Below are 6,000 nucleotides of genomic sequence, written 5' to 3' on the forward strand. Positions count from 1 at the left end.
GCGCTAACTTGCCCTGCCCGCTAACCTCCTCCGGCGTGCTAGCTGGACCTGCCCGCTACCCTCCACCGGCATGCTAACTTGCCCTGCCCGCTAACCTCCAACGGTGCGCTAACTTGCCCTGCCCGCTAACCTCCTCCGGCGTGCTTGCTTGACCTGCCCACTAACCTCCTCCGGTGCCTTAACTTGCCCTTCCCTCTAACCTCCTCCGGCGCGCTAACTTTCCCTGCCCGCTAACCTCATTCGGCGCGCTAACTTGCCCTGCCCACTAACCTCCTAAGGCGCGTTAATTTGCCCTTCCCTCTAACCTCATCCGGCGCACTAACTTTCCCTGCCCGCTAACCTCCACCGGCGCGCTAACGTGCCCTACCTTCTAACCTCCACTGGCGCGCTAACTTGCCCTGCCCGCTAACCTCCTCCGGCATGCTAACTTGCCCTGCCCGCTAACCTCCTCCGGCGTGCTTGCTTGACCTGCCCGCTACCCTCCACCGGCGCGCTAACTTTCCCTGTCCGCCAGCCTCCAGCGGTGCTATAACTTGCCCTGCCCGCTAACCTCCTCCGGCGCGCTAACTTCACCTGACAACTAACCTCCTCCGGCGCCTTAACTTGCCCTTCCCTCTAACCTCATCCGGCGCGCTAATTTTCCAAGCCTGCTAACCTCATTCAGCGCGCTAACTTGCCCTGCCCGCTAACCTCCTCTGGCGCCTTAACTTGCCTTTCCCACTAACCTCCTCCGGCAGGCTGACTTTCCCTGCCCGCTAACCTCCACCGGCGTGCTAGCTGGACCTGCCCGCTTCCCTCCACCGGCGCGCTAACTTTCCCTGCCCACTAACCTCCTCCGGCGCCTTAACTTTCCCTGCCCTCTAACCTCCTCCGGCACGCTAACTTACCCTGACCACTAACCTCCTCCGGCGCGTTAACATGCCCTTCCCTCTAACCTCCTCCGGCGCGCTAACTTTCCCTGCCCGATATCCTCACCCGGCGCGCTAACTTGCCCTGCCCACTAACCTCCTCCGGCGCGTTAACTTGCCCTTCCCTCTAACCTCATCCAGCGCGCTAACTTTCCCTGCCCGCTAACCTCCACCGGCGCGCTAACGTGCCCTGCCTTCTAACCTCCACTGGCGCGCTAACTTGCCCTGCCCGCTAACCTTCCCCAGCGTGCTAGCTGGATCTGCCCGCTACCCTCCACCGGCGTGCTAACTTGCCCTGCCCGCTAACCTCCAACGGCGCGCTAACTTGCCCTGCCCGCTAACCTCCTCCGGCGTGCTTGCTTGACCTGCCCACTAACCTCCTCCGGTGCCTTAACTTGCCCTTCCCTCTAACCTCCTCCGGCGCGCTAACTTTCCCTGCCCGCTAACCTCAAGCGGCGCGCTAACGTGCCCTGCCCACTAACCTCCTAAGGCGCGTTAATTTGCCCTTCCCTCTAACCTCATCCGGCGCACTAACTTTCCCTGCCCGCTAACCTCCACCGGCGCGCTAACGTGCCCTACCTTCTAACCTCCACTGGCGCGCTAACTTGCCCTGCCCGCTAACCTCCTCCGGCATGCTAACTTGCCCTGCCCGCTAACCTCCTCCGGCGTGCTTGCTTGACCTGCCCGCTACCCTCCACCGGCGCGCTAACTTTCCCTGTCCGCCAGCCTCCAGCGGTGCTATAACTTGCCCTGCCCGCTAACCTCCTCCGGCGCGCTAACTTCACCTGACAACTAACCTCCTCCGGCGCCTTAACTTGCCCTTCCCTCTAACCTCATCCGGCGCGCTAATTTTCCAAGCCTGCTAACCTCATTCAGCGCGCTAACTTGCCCTGCCCGCTAACCTCCTCTGGCGCCTTAACTTGCCTTTCCCACTAACCTCCTCCGGCAGGCTGACTTTCCCTGCCCGCTAACCTCCACCGGCGTGCTAGCTGGACCTGCCCGCTTCCCTCCACCGGCGCGCTAACTTTCCCTGCCCACTAACCTCCTCCGGCGCCTTAACTTTCCCTGCCCTCTAACCTCCTCCGGCACGCTAACTTACCCTGACCACTAACCTCCTCCGGCGCGTTAACATGCCCTTCCCTCTAACCTCCTCCGGCGCGCTAACTTTCCCTGCCCGATATCCTCACCCGGCGCGCTAACTTGCCCTGCCCACTAACCTCCTCCGGCGCGTTAACTTGCCCTTCCCTCTAACCTCATCCAGCGCGCTAACTTTCCCTGCCCGCTAACCTCCACCGGCGCGCTAACGTGCCCTGCCTTCTAACCTCCACTGGCGCGCTAACTTGCCCTGCCCGCTAACCTCCCCCAGCGTGCTAGCTGGATCTGCCCGCTACCCTCCACCGGCGTGCTAACTTGCCCTGCCCGCTAACCTCCAACGGCGCGCTAACTTGCCCTGCCCGCTAACCTCCTCCGGCGTGCTTGCTTGACCTACCCACTAACCTCCTCCAGTGCCTTAACTTGCCCTTCCCTCTAACCTCCACCGGCGCGCTAACTTTCCCTGCCCGCTAACCTCACCCGGCGCGCTAACTTGCCCTGACCACTAACCTCCTCCGGCGCGTTAACTTGCCCTTCCCTCTAGCCTCATCCGGCGTGCTAACTTTCCCTGCCTGCTAACCTCATTCGGCGCGCTAACTTCACCTGCCCACTAACCTTTTCTGGCGCCTTAACTTGCCCTTCCCTCTAACCTCCTCCGGCATGCTAACTTTCCCTGCCCGCTAACCTCCAACGCCGCGCTAACTTGCCCTGCCCGCTAATCTCCTCGGCGTGCTTGCTTGACATGCCCGCTACCGTCCAACGGCGCGCTAAATTTCCCTGCCCGCCAGCCTCCAGCGGTGCTATAACTTGCCCTGCCCACTAACCTCCTCGGGCGCCTTAACTTTACCTTCCCTCTAACCTCCTCCGGCGCGCTAACTTTCCCCGCCCGCTAACCTCACCCGGCGCGCTAACTTGCCCTGCCCACTAACCTCCTCCGGCGCGTTAACTTGCCCTTCCCTCTAACCTCATTCGGCGCGCTAACTTGCCCTGCCCGCTAACCTCCTCTGGCGCCTTAACTTGCCCTTCCCTCTAACCTCATCCGGCGCGCTAACTTGCCCTGCCCGCTAACCTCCTCCGGCGTGCTAGCTGGACCTGCCCGCTAACCTCCACCGGCATGCTAACTTACCCTGCCCGCTAACCTCCAACGGCGCGCTAACTTGCCCTGCCCGCTAACCTCCTCCGGCGTGCTTGCTTGTCCTGCCCGCTACCCTCCATCGGCGCGCTATCTTTCCCTGTCCGCCAGCCTCCAGCGGTGCTATAACTTGCCCTGCCCGCTAACCTCCTCCGGCGCGCTAACTTCACCTGACAACTAACCTCCTCCGGCGCCTTAACTTGCCCTTCCCTCTAACCTCATCCGGCGCGCTAATTTTCCAAGCCTGCTAACCTCATTCGGTGCGCTAACTTGCCCTGCCCGCTAACCTCCTCTGGCGACTTAACTTGCCTTTCCCACTAACCTCCTCCGGCAGGCTGACTTTCCCTGCCCGCTAACCTCCACCGGCGTGCTAGCTGGACCTGCCCGCTTCCCTCCACCGGCGCGCTAACTTTCCCTGCCCACTAACCTCCTCCGGCGCCTTAACTTTCCCTGCCCTCTAACCTCCTCTGGCACGCTAACTTACCCTGACCACTAACCTCCTCCGGCGCGTTAACATGCCCTTCCCTCTAACCTCCTCCGGCGCGCTAACTTTCCCTGCCCGATATCCTGACCCGGCGCGCTAACTTGCCCTGCCCACTAACCTCCTCCGGCGCGTTAACTTGCCCTTCCCTCTAACCTCATCCAGCGCGCTAACTTTCCCTGCCCGCTAACCTCCACCGGCGCGCTAACGTGCCCTGCCTTCTAACCTCCACTGGCGCGCTAACTTGCCCTGCCCGCTAACCTCCCCCAGCGTGCTAGCTGGATCTGCCCGCTACCCTCCACCGGCGTGCTAACTTGCCCTGCCCGCTAACCTCCAACGGCGCGCTAACTTGCCCTGCCCGCTAACCTCCTCCGGCGTGCTTGCTTGACCTGCCCACTAACCTCCTCCGGTGCCTTAACTTGCCCTTCCCTCTAACCTCCTCCGGCGCGCTAACTTTCCCTGCCCGCTAACCTCAAGCGGCGCGCTAACGTGCCCTGCCCACTAACCTCCTAAGGCGCGTTAATTTGCCCTTCCCTCTAACCTCATCCGGCGCACTAACTTTCCCTGCCCGCTAACCTCCACCGGCGCGCTAACGTGCCCTACCTTCTAACCTCCACTGGCGCGCTAACTTGCCCTGCCCGCTAACCTCCTCCGGCATGCTAACTTAACCTGCACGCTAACCTCCAGCGGCGCGCTACCTTGCCCTGCCCGCTACCCTTCTCTGGCGCGCTAACTTGCCCAGCCCGCTAACCTCCACCGGTGCTATAACTTGCCCTTCCCTCTAACCTCCTCCAGCGTGCTAACTTTCCCTGCCCGCTAACCTCCAACGGCGCGCTAACTTGCCCTGCCCGCTAACCTCCTCCGGCGTGCTTGCTTGACCTGCCCGCTACCCTCCACCGGCGCGTTAACTTTCCCTGCCCGCCAGCCTCCAGCGGTGCTATTACTTGCCCTGCCTGCTAACCTCCTCCGGCGCGCTAACTTCACCTACCCGCTAACCTCCCCCGGCGTGCTAGCTGGAGCTGCCCGCTACCCTCCTCCGGCGCGCTAAATTTCCCTGCCCAATATCCTCACCCGGCGCGCTAACTTGCCCTGCCCACTAACCTCCTCCGGCACCTTAACTTGCCCTTCCCTCTAACCTCCTCCGGCATGCTAACTTACCCTGCCCGCTAACCTCCAACGGCGCGCTAACTTGCCCTGCCCGCTAACCTCCTCCGGCGTGCTTGCTTGACCTGCCCGCTACCCTCCACCGGCGCGCTAACTTACCCTGACCACTAACCTCCGGCGAGTTAACATGCCCTTCCCTCTAACCTCCTCCGGCGCGCTAACTTTCCCTGCCCGATATCCTCACCCGGCGCGCTAACTTGCCCTGCCCACTAACCTCCTCCCGCGCGTTAACTTGCCCTTCCCTCTAACCTCATCCGGCGCGCTAACTTTCCCTGCCCGCTAACCTCCACCGGCGCGCTAACGTGCACTGCCTTCTAACCTCCACTGGCGCGCTAACTTGCCCTGCCCAATATCCTCACGCGGCGCGCTAACTTGCCCTGCCCACTAACCTCCTCCGGCACCTTAACTTGCCCTTCCCTCTAACCTCCTCCGGCATGCTTGCTTGCCCTGCCCGCTAACCTCCTCCGGCGCGCTAACTTCACCTGCCCACTAACCTCCTCCGGCGCCTTAACTTGCTCTTCCCTCTAACCTCATCCGGCGCGCTAACTTTCCCTGCCTGCTAACCTCATTCGGCGCGCTAACTTGCCCTGCCCGCTAACCTCCTCTGGCGCCTTAACTTGCCCTTCCCTCTAACCTCATCCGGCGCGCTAACTTGCCCTGCCCGCTAACCTCCTCCGGCGTGCTAGCTGGACCTGCCCGCTACCCTCCACCGGCATGCTAACTTACCCTGCCCGCTAACCTCCAACGGCGCGCTAACTTGCCCTGCCCGCTAACCTCCTCCGGCGTGCTTGCTTGACCTGCCCGCTACCCTCCAACGGCGCGCTAACTTTCCCTGTCCGCCAGCCTCCAGCGGTGCTATAACTTGCCCTGCCCGCTAACCTCCTCCGGCGCGCTAACTTCACCTGACAACTAACCTCCTCCGGCGTCTTAACTTGCCCTTCCATCTAACCTCATCCGGCGCGCTAATTTTCCAAGCCTGCTAACCTCATTCAGCGCGCTAACTTGCCCTGCCCGCTAACCTCCTCTGGCGCCTTAACTTGCCTTTCCCACTAACCTCCTCCGGCAGGCTGACTTTCCCTGCCCGCTAACCTCCACCGGCGTGCTAGCTGGACCTGCCCGCTTCCCTCCACCGGCGCGCTAACTTTCCCTGCCCACTAACCTCCTACGGCGCCTTAACTTTCCCTGCCCTCTAACCTCCTCCGGCACGCTAACTTACCCTGACC

This window comes from Lagopus muta, chromosome 1, assembly GCF_023343835.1.
Source record: "Lagopus muta isolate bLagMut1 chromosome 1, bLagMut1 primary, whole genome shotgun sequence".
Classification (NCBI taxonomy): domain Eukaryota; kingdom Metazoa; phylum Chordata; class Aves; order Galliformes; family Phasianidae; genus Lagopus; species Lagopus muta.